The sequence below is a fragment of the Palaemon carinicauda genome, chromosome 1, assembly GCF_036898095.1.
Source record: "Palaemon carinicauda isolate YSFRI2023 chromosome 1, ASM3689809v2, whole genome shotgun sequence".
NCBI classification, from domain to species: domain Eukaryota; kingdom Metazoa; phylum Arthropoda; class Malacostraca; order Decapoda; family Palaemonidae; genus Palaemon; species Palaemon carinicauda.
Genome location: NC_090725.1, coordinates 41,026,673 through 41,041,672, shown reverse-complemented (window position 1 = coordinate 41,041,672; position 15,000 = coordinate 41,026,673). Strand labels below are relative to the sequence as shown.

Genomic DNA, 15,000 nt, shown 5'->3' with positions numbered 1-15,000 from the left:
CAAAACCTATGATAGATTATGGTGAATTTCATATTATCATATTCCTTTCTTTTTTACACGAAGAGAGAAAGAGAGAGAGAGAGAGAGAGAGAGAGAGAGAGAGAGAGAGAGAGAGAGAGGAGAGAGAGAGAGAGAGAGAGAGAGAGAGAGAGTATTGTTATTGCCATTTTAATACTACAATGTATTATACTGTATTATTACTATAGCACATCCAAATGCATTGATGTAGTGTATCACATTCAAAGTACAATCATAGTGCTTCAGATCATTATTATGAAGAAAAAAAAAATAATATGCAGAGCGTTTTATCCAATAAAGAGGATAATACTAATAATAATGATAATAACAATAATAAAAAAAAATAATAAATAAGGATGTACTATATATATATATAAATTATATATATATATATATATATATATATATATATATATATATATATTTATATATATATTATATATATATATATATATATAATATATATATATATATATGTATATATACATATATATAAATAAATATATATATATATATATATATATATATATATATATATATGTATATATATCTATTTCTATATATATATATATATATATATTATATATATATATATATATATATATATATATATATATACATACACATGCACACATATAAATATGTATATATAAATATATATATATATGTATATATATATGTATATATATATATATATGCATATATATATATATATATATATATATATATATATATATATACATATAGAAATGTATATATATATATATATATATATATATATATATATATATATATATATATATATATATATATATATATAAATATATATATATATATATATATATATATATATATAAAAATATATATATATATATAATATATATATATATATATATATATATATATGTATATATATATACAGTATATGGGTGTGGGAGTGTTATATTTACTTATATATATGCACACATCTCTCTCTCTCTCTCTCTCTCTCTCTCTCTCTCTCTCCCCACAGGAATTGATAAAACAGTCAACCGATAGCAACAGTGCGTTCGGATAATACGCACAATAACTCACCCTAGATTAACCCGGGAGCAGAGGCATCAGCTGTTTGGAATTTATGAATTTCAAACAATAGATAGAAAGGTTAATGCCGGCTTACTTTCCAATTTATTTGGTTCCTATTGCCATCTGTATATATCTATATATCTATCTAGCCTTTGGTATGTGTGTGTAATGTAAAGTGCTATTGATGTTTCTATAGGAAATATATACTAGGTACTTGAAAAGTTCAAACTTGCAGGGAATGCTTTTATTCTCTAGTGAACATTGGTTTGATTTTGGAGAGTCCCTCTTCTAAAGGAGTGGCTTACCATTGCTAAAGAGTTTCTTCTAACCTTACCAAGAGGAAAGTAGTTACTGAAAAATTGCAGTGCTGTAGTTAACACCTTGGGGGAAGAAGAAAAAGAATGTGTAAAGAATATGGCAGACTATTGGGTGTATGTGTAAGCAAAGAAAAATGAGCCTTGACTAAAGAAGGATAAAATAGTTTTGAATAAGTGAGTGACTTAAGAAAAGAGGTATGAATGTAATTATATGAATGCATTATAGATCTCATTCATGATCTATCTTTCGCTACTTATGCCGCTTGTGGAGTTCTCAGCCTGTGGACATTGTTCCATGAAGGCCTCTTGTGTGAAAGATTTTTCAAAAGAAGTGACCTGGAGCAGAGCGCAATTGAATGCTGAGAAGGAGGGGTGTGTGTTGGGGGGGGGGGGGTGCCAAGAGGGGTAATCATAAACTATATCGAGAGCGGGAGGAAGAAGAATGGCTGGAGCCTTTGTAATTGGTTGGGAATAGATTTCCTCATATGGAGATGATGTCTTTTGTCCCGGGATTCCGAGATGAAATATGATCGAATCCCTGGATCCCGGGATTTCCCGGATGTCTATTTTTTCGTAATTGCCTTTATGACACATTATTGGTAATGATACTCTGGGTTTTTACCATATCAAAGACCATCCATGAATGGCAGAGGCAATGGACAGTGGCGTTGCCCTATCCAGCAAGACAACGCCCTAGAGACTGACTATATTTACTTTTAATCAGCGCCCAAGCACATTTTCCACTCAAGCTAGGACCAAGGAGGGCTAGGCAATGGCTGCTGATGACTCAGCATATAGACCTATAGGCTCCCCCAAACACCCCATTCTTAGTTCACAAGGATGGTGAGGTTGCAGCGACCAGAGGGAACTAACGAATTTGAGCGGGTCTCGAAACTCTGTCTGGTGATCACCAGTCAGGAACGTTATCACATCGGCCATCGGCCACCACAACCCATTGTTTTCAAGTATAGGTAGGGCCATAGCTACTGTACTATGGTATTCCATTACCCTTTTACTCAAGTTATCTGCATGAAATTATGAATATACTCGTTGAACTTTACTGTCTTTCTCTCTTCACTATTTCATTAACTATTTGATCACCCCACAAATCCTTAGGATTTGTTATCTGTTAACTTTTCTGTTGGAGTAACAGTTTGTCATTCAATGATTTATCATAATATCCTCTTCTTCTTTGTCTACATCGTTTCCCACTTCTATGTGGGGTCGATTAATTAATTAATGATTAATTATAATATGGAATTGTAAATACATGGAATTGTCAATACATGGAATTGTCAATACATGGAATTGTCAATACATAATATTAATGAAAATAGCTCACAATGTACAGTATAAGATAGAGTTCTTCATAAATGCTATTTATAGTCAGACTGTTTTACGTAAGGCGGTTAATTCATGAATCAGTTCTTAATTGCCCATAAAATGTATGTAGAATGAAATTTTTTTTTTTGGGTACATTTAATTATATACTTTTCTGATTGTACAAAACTAATATTAATGACTCTTTTACAGTTGATAATATAACAAGGTGAAAAAACATAATTTTATATCAGCAAAAGTAAAAGTAAGGGCATGATTTTTATGTAATATTTATTACGAAATTTGTAGCGATTTTCAACTTAGCAATTAACTCCTTATGGAATTTGTATTTAGTAATTTTGCTATTAGGAGAGAGAGAGAGAGAGAGAGAGAGAGAGAGAGGAGAGAGAGAGAGAGAGAGAGAGAGAGAGAGAGAGAGAGAGAGAGAGAGAGAGTCAATGGGATAATCTCTCTCTCTTTCTCTCTCTCACACGTCATTGTGTCACATCATAAATGACATCAACGTAATCATCAACAGAAAATACTAATACTACTACTAATACTGGTACTAATACTAATAATAAAAGGCAGACCATTTGATTTCAATTTCCAATAGTTTGTCCCGGGAAATCCCGGGACAATGAGAATCCCGGGATGGTTTAACCCTCTGAAAATGGCCCAGATCCCGGGAGAGAAACTCTAGTTTGGATACACCGAGTATAGAATTTCAAATTATGAATGAAAACCCATATTTTAAAACGGCAACAAACAGAAGAACATAACCTAAACTGAGGTTTTCCAACTAACCTAACCTAGGAGCCATATCCTTAGCTTACGCTTAGACTGATACGGAGCCGAACACATGACGTTAGTTATCATGGGAACGGCAAAACTGGTTAAAGGTTTAAAGGCTGCTCATGAATGGCAGAGGCAAGGGACAGTGACATTGCCCTAGCAAGCAGAACAATGCCATAGAGACTGACCATATAAACATATGATCAGCGCCACACCCTCTCTCCACCCTAGCTAGAACCAAGGAGGGCCAGGCAATGGATGCTGATAACTCAGCAGATAGACCTATAGGCTCCTCCAATAGGGGAAGCCTATAGGTGAGACTGCAGCGCCTAAAGGATCTAACAAGTTTGAGCGGGACTCGAACCCCAGTCTGGTGTTCACCTGTCAGGGACGTTACCACATCAGCCCTCACAACCCTAACATAAACATTATTCGGGAGGATCCTCACGCTGGAAGGTTGCTTTCAGCCTAATGCAGTTGATTTACTACTTTTCTGATGACCAAAAATACATCGAGCGTGTTAAAAAGCATTACAATTCGTATCATACACTTCTTTTTTTTTATCTTTTATTATGAAAAACACATCTACAATCATACAATTCATAACATGTATGCATCATAATATATCTACCTAAATAATTTTTCATTTTACATATACTGTATTTACAACTAAAATTTTTACTATACATCTAAATACGTTTTAAAATAAAAAAAATATATAGACTCGTGAATACTATTTTGATAGAAGTTTAAATCCTATTTTATTTACATTAAACGTGTTTATCTTTCTGCTTTTAATATATTCAAGTAATTGAGGGTCACTACTTGAAAATGCTAAGTATCAAGTGAGATAATGACTTAAAGGGTGGCTGTTTTAGAACAATAGCAAGTTCCTAGGTCTGTGAGCTCCAGAAGCGGTTGATGTGAACCAACACGTGGTAGTTTGATGTCTGACTTCGGTTCTCCAATACCAAATCTGTGTTCGCTTCCCAACCGGATTCCCTACTGGCAAGGCAACACTAAATCATAATATTTTCGTAAATCGTAAATCTAGTTTCGTCATATAGCATTTCAGCCAAAAATAAACAAAAATTTTCCCTATAAAGAAAATCAATTTCCCAATTAATAAGCATGTTTACGCCTCCGCCCACTAATTACATAAACCCAAATAATTGCACAAAAAACTACAAATAATTACATTGAAAGAATCTAGCCTTCGACTTCTTTGATTTTTGTGGAAATGGAGCTGAGAGAGAGAGCCTTACCTTACCTTACCTTATTCTATTTTTGGGTTCCCACAGGTCCCTCAATGTGAGGCACCTCGTATATCCACCAGAAGGATGCTAATGCATCTTCCGGTGTATTTTGCATCTTTCAGTCTTGGATGGTCTGGGATGCATCTTAGGTATTTATCGAGCTCATTCTTAAACACATCTACGCTCACTCCTGATATGTTTCTTAGATGAGCTGGCAGCGCATTAAATAGTCGCGCATTATCGATGCTGGTGCGTAGTGGATTAATGTCCTGTGTGCCTTCCTTGGTTTTCCTGGTATAGTTTTGGGCACTATTAATCTACCTCGGCTTGCTCTTTCTGATATTTTAAGCTCCATGATGTTTTCAGCAATTCCTTCTATTTGCTTCCATGCTTGTATTATCATGAAGCGTTCTCTTCTCCTTTCTAGACTGCATAGTTTTAAAAACTGCAGTCTTTCCCAGTAGTTAAGGTCTTTAACTTCTTCTATTCTAGCAGTATGGGACCTTTGTACACTCTCTATTTGTGTAATATCCTTTTGGTAGTGTGGGTACCATATCCCATTGCAGTACTCGAGTGTACTACGTACATAAGTTTTGTAAAGTATAATCATGTGTTCAGCTTTTCTTGTTTTAAAGTGTCTGAATAACATTCCCATTTTTACTTTACATTTAGCCAACAGTATTGCTATTTGGTCGATGCATAACATATTCCTATTTAACATTACACCAAGGTCTTTAATTGCTTCCTTGTTTGTGATTGTCTCGTTATTAGGTCCCTTGTATGCATATACCATTCCTTCTCTGTTTCCACAATTTATTGATTCGAATTTATCGGAGTTAAATACCATCCTATTTATCTCCGCCCATTCATATATTTTGTTTAGATCTCTTTGTAGTGAGTTCCTATCCTCATCACAAGTAATTTCTCTACTTATTCCTGTGTCATCGGCGAGACTTCTCACTACAGAGTTTTTAGCCTCACAGTCTATGTCTGAGATCATAATAACAAACAGCAGTGCAGCTAATACCGTACCCTGTGGCACTCCAGATATTACCTGATCTCCATCTGATTTCTCGTCATTTGCAACCACTATCTGTTTTCTGTTTTGCAGAAATTCTTTTATCCATTTTCCTATCTTTCCCACAATATTGAGCTTTCTCATTTTTTTCTCTAATATATTATGGTCTACCTTGTCAAAGGCTTTTGCAAAATCTAGATAGATCACATCTGTGTCTTTTTCATTTATCATATTTTTGTATATGTTTTCATTGTGTGCTATCAGTTGGGTTTGTGTGCTTTTTTCCGGGCACAAAACCGTGTTAACCCATAATAAACAAATTATTTTTAACCAAATGATTCATTATTTTCTTTTTTATTACCCTCTCATACACTTTCATATATGATGTTAGACTAACAGGTCTATAATTGCTTGCCTCTAGTTTTGATTCACTTTTGAAAATAGGGGTTATATAAGCCAATTATGTTTAACATATATCTCGCTCATATCTACACTTTGTCTTAGCAGCATTATAAGCGGCTTCGCGAGAGTGTGTGCAGTTTTTTTTAACAAAATCGCTGGAACTCCATATGGTCCGGCTGCTGATCCATTTTTAATTTTGCTTATAGCCTTGACAACATCTGCTAATATCTATATCCGTTAGATATTCAACATTTTCTTCTCTCATCTCTGTTTCATTATTCTCATTCGCAATTCTTGGCGTGAACTTACTCTTATATTTTTCTGCTAATATGTTGCATATTTCCTTTTTTTTTATTCGTTAACCGTCCTTCATTTCTTAGAGGGCCTATTTCTAATCTGCCTTTATTCATCTTTTTTGCATAGTAGCAAAGTACATTTTTTTTTTTATATTTTGAAGTTTCCTTTCTTTTAAGTCCCTTTTTTCATTTTCTTTCGATTGTATAATCTTTTGTTCTGCATTTTCAATCTTAATATTTATTTCCATCATTTTCCATACATTTTTTTCTTTTGCAAGATTTTTCTTCCACTTTCTAAATTTCCGAAATAAGAGAGAGAGAGAGAGAGAGAGAGAGAGAGAGAGAGAGAGAGAGAGAGAGAGAGAGAGAGAGAGAGAGAGATTGAACAAAATATCCTATCAATTCCATCAAAAGAATCTAGCTTTCGACATCTTTACTTTGTGTGGGAATGGACCTGAGAGAGAGAGAGAGAGAGAGAGAGAGAGAGAGAGAGAGAGAGAGAGAGAGAGAGAGAGAGAGAGAGAGATTAGATAAAATATTTTATTAATTCCATTAAAAGAATCTAGCCTTCTTCATCTTTGCTTTGCGTGGGAATGGAGCTGAGAGAGAGAGAGAGAGAGAGAGAGAGGAGAGAGAGAGAGAGAGAGAGAGAGAGAGAGAGAGAGAGAGAGAGAATATCCCATTAATTCCAGTGAAAGAATTAGCTTTCGACATCTTGTTTTTGTGTGAAAATGGAGAGAGAGAGAGAGAGAGAGAGAGAGAGAGAGAGAGAGAGAGAGAGAGAGAGGAGAGAGAGAGAGAGAGAGAGAGAGAGAGAGAGAGAGAGAGAGTTTTTCAGAATCAAAGTCATAAATTCCTGGAAGCAATGAATTCCACGTGGACAATTCTCAGACTTTCTTTCTGACTTTAAAGAGACGAGATGAGGGGAGGAAATGCTAATTACTATGAAGAAAGAAAAGTTATTAACAGCAATAATTGATATATTTTCATCACATATAAAATCAACAAAGAAAATACCATTATGATGAGAGAGGAAAATCATTCTCTTAATATCTTATCGTCAATCAGAAAGTGAAGAAAGAAATAAGGGTCACATCAAAGGGGTCGAGAGTTCACTCAATTTCTTTTTTCTTTCCAGGAGAGAATTCTGTATAATGTAATTAAGGGAGAAAAAACTTGAGATAAAGGGTTGACATAATACTACATATTGGAGTTATGACGACACCTTATTTATTTCCCTAATTAAATCTTGATTGAGTAAATCTTCAAAATAAAACTAATTATTCTATTTCAACATAGAATTATACTAACGGTTATTTCTCCAAAATAATATCTATTAGTTGGTAATGTCCTTGCCTGATGATTGCCAGACTGGGGTTTGAGCCCCGCTCAAAATCGCTAGTTCCTTTGGTCACTATCCTTGTGAGCTAAGGATGTGGGGTTTAGTGGAGCCTATAGGTCTATCGGCTGAGTCATCAGCAGCCATTGTCTGGTCATCCTTGATCCTAGCCTAGGTGGAGAGGGGCTTGGGCGCTGGTTGTATGTATATATTGTTAGTCTCTAGGGCATTGTCCAGTTTAATAGGGCAATGTCACTGTACCTTGGCTCTGGTATTTATGAGCGGCCTTTGAATATATGTATGATAACATAATAAAGTTACAACTGATGTTTTGAGTTGATAAAAAAGGGGTTTAAAGTTATTGAGATTATTTTCACAAATATAAAAATGAGACTGCTAATAAACATATCCTTTACTATAAAATCACACTTATTTACCTATGTAATGAGTTGCAAATACTTGATGTGGAATGATCTTCCTTATCGGGTAGTTGAATCGGTAGAACATCATAAGTTCAAACTTGCAGCAAATGTATATTTGTTGAACAGACTGAATGGAGACTTTTTATACTTTATATATGAATTATCTGTTTTAATGTTGTTAATGTTTTTAAAATATTTCATTTTAATTGTTCATTACTTCTTATAATGCTTATTTATTTCCTTATTTCCTCTCCTCACTGGGCTATTTTCCCCTATTGGGGCCCTTGGGCTTATAGCTACAACAATAACAACAACAACAGCATAATAATAATAACAACAACAATAATAATAATAATAATAATAATAATAATAATATCATTATTATTATTATTATTATTATTATAATTACTATTATTATTATTATTATTATCATTATTATTATAAATATTACTACTACTACTACTACTAATAATAATAATAATAGTAATAATAATAACAATAATAATAATAAAGGCCTTACAGAGAAACCTTAGATCATTATCTGGGAATATTACGATTAACTATTACATTCAATTCTTTCAGCCGCTAACAAGCGCATGCAAAATTACTGCATTTAGCTGTATTTCTTTTTAATTCAACTCTCATTGTATTCCTCTCATGTTAGCTAATTGGCCTTTGTGCTCATTACTATCAATTATTCATTTTTACAATGCAATGCATATCCACAATCAGTGTATAAAAGGAATTGATGATACCCTTTGATTATTTGAAACACGTGTCTCTAAACGCTGAATATTATTATTATTATTATTATTATTATTATTATTATTATCATTATTATCTAAACTACAATCCTAGCTGGAGAAGCAGGATGCTATAAGCCTAGGGGCTTCAACAGGGAAAAATGCTTCAGTGAGGAAAGGAAATAAGGAAATAGGAGACGCATATAATAAAATTCGAAATAAAGAAAGTTTTGTTACTTTTATTTGCACCATTGTTGGATTGCATTTGAATGATTCTTTTTTCAGGTACAAAAGATGAAAGTTCAAACACTCTAAGAAATTATTTATGTTTATAATGAGCAAGATGTTGAAAGTTGTGTTCTTTTATAAACGAGTGTAATATATTATTAAAACTGTATATAAAATTGCAGCTTTAGTTTCCTTAAAAAACAGATCACGATAATGGCATTAGTTTCAGTTATGGATTCAAACACACCAGGACCATATTTTTCGTTGTTTCGTGCACACAGAAACAGTTTATCAGTCTATGTTTTCTTTGAATAACTATTGACATACATGACTATTTAATGAATAATGAGAATGATAATCAGCGGATAGATAAATATTTCTATCTCTTTCTAAATAAAACTAGTGTTACATAAACTGCTCACGGAAATATCATTATTTTTTTTTTCCATTATGGAAATGAAATTAAAAATTCTATTCTCTTAATGAGGTTTTTTATAGTTTAGTCAGTGAACATCGCAGTAATTATTTCCATGAAAGTGTTTTCGGAATTATAATGCATCCAGTTAATAACAGTAAATATCGGGTATTGGAGCATTTCTTGATATTCCATTAAAGGTTTGAAAGGTTTAAAGGTCACTCTTGAATGACAGAGGCAAGGGACAGGACAATGACATATAGACTGACCATATATAGATATAATCAGCGTTCAAGCACCCTTTCCATCAAGCTAGGACCAGGGAGGATCAGGCAATGGCTGATGAAGACTCAGTAGGTAGAGTCTTGCTCACAAGGATTGTGAAGTTGCAGGCACTACTAGAAACTATAGAGTTTGAGCCTAAACCAAACTCACTTCCAGCAGATTGCAATGCAAGTCTTCTATCCTAGATTGAATCTTAATACCCCAAGTTAGTCTATCTCTGATATTATGTATCTATTTTCAAAGGTATTACATTGAAATATATTTTGATTTTTTTCTTATTAGATACAGTGCATTTATTGCTTGGATATTTAGGAGGAAATATTTGAAACTTGTTTCTTAATGGATTGCCATACGATATAATTAATCAATTTATACATTTACAGTTAAAACCGCTTAAATTAGACATGAGATCTGATCTTTATATTTTCAGTAATTTCTATAAAAGTTCGGTTCTCTTCAACAGTATTATATTCTAAATAATAATAGTAGTTTTCAATACACCTTTGTAATTCCGAAAGCATTCATAGCTTTCATACGCACTGAAACCAAGAGTTCTCTGGAAGGAATATTGACACCGTATCTATATAAGTAATATCTCCCTTCTATCACAATTTGAAGCAATAAATTGAGAAAAATAATTTATGGCTTCATTTCAAGCCCCGATCAACAGTCAATTAAATGTAATAATCTAATTTAAAAGATGAATATCCTGATATAAGACATCCATTTCACTTAAAAGTCTTAATGGTAATAGTCAGAGTCTACTACCCGGGGTTTATATTTGGTATTGTTACTGTCAGCTATATCCAAATGTCGATTAGGTAAAATCTGCTTTAATATTTGATTCCCTTGATAATAGCTTTATCAATTCAAATGGCAAAACGGTAACACGAAAGAAAATGATTGCCAGCAAACATATAATAATTGCTGTATTTAAGATTAATGGGAATATTTACGATATTTTACACAAGACATAAAATATAGTTCACCTATTCATGATGATTTACACAAATTATTAATGTACACTGTTAGAAAACCTCGTAATTCTAATCAGAAAGTCTCCGAGAAAATATACTGTTTTCAATTGTATTTGTTATTATCTTTTACGGATTGGTGACTGTAATATCAATCAGTTACTTTTATATATCCGTATTTAAAACGGCAAAAATCCTTGAATCAATGTTGCCAAATATTTACCGTTTTTTTTTTTTTTTTATGCAAATTCTTAACAGTGTAACAGAGACCTCAGATTTATACGTCTCTAAGATTTGAAACTCAGATGATGACGAAGCTCAGCGACAAATTTCCAGAACGTAGATTCTGATGATATTCAGCATTCCAGCTAAGTTACAACAATAGCTGGAAAAACAGAATGCTGTAAGGCCGAGGGGTCCAACAGGGAAAAATACCCAAGGGAGGAAAGGAAACAATGAATTAAACAAACTATAAGATAAATAATGAACAATTAAGATAAGATTAAGGACAAGTAACAAAATTAAATCAGATCTTTCATATATAAACCATAAAACTTCTAAAAACAAGTAGAAGAGAAATAAGATAGAATAGTGTGTCTGAGTGTACCCTTGAGCAAGAGCTAGATATAGATATGGAGAGAGATATAGATATAGATACAGATATAAAGAAGTAGTTTGAATATACAAATTCATATGACAACAGTAACAACATTAAATTAGATCTTTCATATATAAACAATGAAAAATTCTAAAAACAGGTAGAAGAGAAATAAGATAGAATAGTATGCTTAAGTGTATTCTCAAACAAGTGATAGCTCTAGGTATAGATGTAGATATAGATATTGATATAGATATAAAGAAGTAGTTTGAATATACAAAGTCATATGGTAACAGTAACAAAATTAAATGAGATCGTTCATATATAAAATATAAAAACTTCAAAAAACAAGTAGAAGAGAAATAAGTTAGATTAGTGTACTTCAGTGTGCCCTCAAGCAAGAGATAGATATAGATATACAGTAGACATAGATATAAATAACTAGTTTGAGTATACAAATTTATATGTAGATTAGATGATAGGTTTATCTAACGTACCAAGCTGTTTCAAATCCTGGCTTCTGTAATGGATCTAATCTGATTATACTTAATTGGATGTTAAGTAGATATTTTATCTCTTATAAAAATTCCATTAAAGTAAATCGTTTCAGTAATTTATTTTAATCCCCTTTACTTTGTTACAGATTATAATTAGCTCCTGTCTTGTCCAGACAGATCGGTTTTAATAATGTCCCTCAAACAAAGAGAGAGATTATTTAGTTAACAAATTTATTACGCCCAAAGACGTCAAGCAAAGTTACATATTGGCAGTTACATACAGTACATCAGAAATCAACAGAAAAAGAAATTTCAAGAGAGAGAGAGAGAGAGAGAGAGAGAGAGAGAGAGAGAGAGAGAGAGAGAGAGAGAGAGAGAGAGAGAGAGTTGATGAAACTTGGGAACAATTGGTTTTGACTTAGGAAAGTTATCTCATCGTAGTAGTCAAGGAATCTTGAAGTTATAACAGTTAATTGAGAAAATTGCTGGTGGTTTAAATTTGATTAAATAATCTGAAAACTCAAAGCTAAAATTATACCATTATTATCATTACTAGCTAATCTACAACCCTAGTTGGATAAGCAGGATGCTATAATCCCAAGGGGTCCAACAGGGAAAAATAGACCAGTGAGAAAAGCAAACAGTGGAATAAATAACTACAAGAGAAGTATTGAACCATTAAAAATAAAATGATTCATGTTAATGTAAATATACCAATCTAATAAACAATAATATATATATATATATATATATATATATATATATATATATATATATATATATATAAATATATTAAATAGAAAGAGGCAATGATGTAAAATGATTTATTACCTGTTATTTATAGTGTTTTAATATGAAGAGTATGTTTCTACTTTAGATCCTCAATCCTAAGAGCTACATAACATCTCATTATAGATTTTACTAAATTGTGTCTTTCAATGACGTATTTGAAATATGGGTTGAAATTAATTGATATCTAAATAAAGTTCTTTCATATTCAAAACTAGAGCATCTTTAAAACAGGTTTCAGACTACCATTAATTTTCCTTTATTCTTTTAATTCAAACTTTTTCATCATTAATTACAGTTTTTCTTCATGAAAAGAATCTAAATTAGTATCTTGAACTTTTGAAAAGGAAAATTGCTACTCTTATCATTTTCTTTTATAAAGTATTGAAGATTTCTATACGATATAATCCAATTTGATATTCTCCAAACTACTCCACAAGGGCGAAAATCCTTTAATACTGATAGGCTTTCCTTTTAGGATTCCCTCCGTTTCCCATAAAACCAAGACCTAATCAATAGGAAGTTCAACAATGCACCTCCTATGGTGTAATACAATACCATTCTCTAGTATTTTCAGTATTGTTGCTCGCCCTAAAACTATTTATTTTTTCCTTCCTATACAGAGGCCTGATATAAACCCCTTGAAAAAGAGGAGGATATCATGGTTCAAATTATTCTAGCAATATTTGTAGCTCCCTACGAGGTTACTGCACCCTCTCTCTCTCTCTCTCTCTCTCTCTCTCTCTCTCTCTCTCTCTCTCTCTCTCTCTCTCTCTCTCTCTTACGTCCTTCAAATTCAGAATATCTTAAAGTACGATAATAAAAAAATGGAAAAATAATATAAGGTGTTATTGAAATTTTCATATTTTTTTAGACAATAAAATAAGAGGGAGAATATGCACTTTCAAAAAATTAACTGGATGATATATATATAGAGTAATTTTTTTTTTGAATATTTTCCTTTAGTAAATCCAAAGACATGAAATATAGAATAGTGCTTTTCACGGAAAAATGATCTCACTATGAAAGGACACAGTTAATAAGACCTTGAAGGTGAATATTCAAGGATAAACTCGTTTTATTCCCAAATCGCATTATACTCCTATTTTATTTCCCTCCTTTAATTATTTCTTCACCCATATCTGCATATCCTCTCTCTCTCTCTCTCTCTCTCTCTCTCTCTCTCTCTCTCTCTCTCTCTCTCTCTCTCTGATTTTTAAAACATATGGTCAAACTTATTCTTATAATTTTGGCATGCATATAAATAAAAATAAATCAATATAAATAGACATACATGCATACAAACACGGACACATATGCAAAAACACACACATATATATATATATATATATATATATATATGTATATATATATATATATATATATATATATATATGTATATATACATATATATATATATATATATATATATATATATATATATATAGATAGATACATGCATATACCAAGGTACTTCCCCCAATTTTGGGGACCTCTCCTCTCTACGTTCCTCCCAGCCTGACAAGGGACTCAACCGAGTTCGGCTGGTACTGCTAGGGGTGCCACAGCCCACCCTTTACCGTTATCCACCACAGATGAAGCTTCATAACACTGAACCTCCTACTGCTGCTACTTCCGCGGTCATCCAAGGCACCGGAGGAAGCAGCAGGACTGTCACAATCGCTCGCCATTCATTCCTTTTTCTAGCACGCTCTCTTGCCTCTCTCACATATATCCTCCTATCTCCCAGAGATTCCTTCACTCCATCCATCCACACAAACATTGACCTTCCTCTTTTCCTTCTCCCATCAACTCGTGCATTCATCACTTTCTTTAGCAGACAGCCATTTTCTATTCTCTCAACATGGCCAAACCACCTCAACACATTCATATCCACTCTAGCTGTAACTCATTTCTTATAACCGTTCTCACCCTCACTACTTCGTTCCTAATCCTATCTACTCGAGATACACCAGCAATACTCCTTAGACATTTCATCTCAAACACATTCAATTTCTGTCTCTCCGTCACTTTCATTCCCTACAACTCCGATCCATACATCACAGTTGGTACAATCACTTTCTCTTACAGAACTCTTTACATTCATGCCCAACCCTCTATTTTTTGCTACTCCCTTAACTGACCCCAACAATTTCCATCATTTATTCACTCTCTGACGTACAGCTGCTTCCACTCCACCATTTGCTGCAACAACAGACCCCA

At 32.9% G+C, this 15,000-nt stretch overlaps 1 protein-coding gene across 1 annotated transcript in view; it reads right to left on the bottom strand.

The window, feature by feature from the left end:
- Positions 1-15,000, bottom strand: part of LOC137640849 (hemicentin-2-like) — a 176,109-nt gene that overhangs the window by 36,616 nt on the left and 124,493 nt on the right. The window lies entirely within an intron of this gene.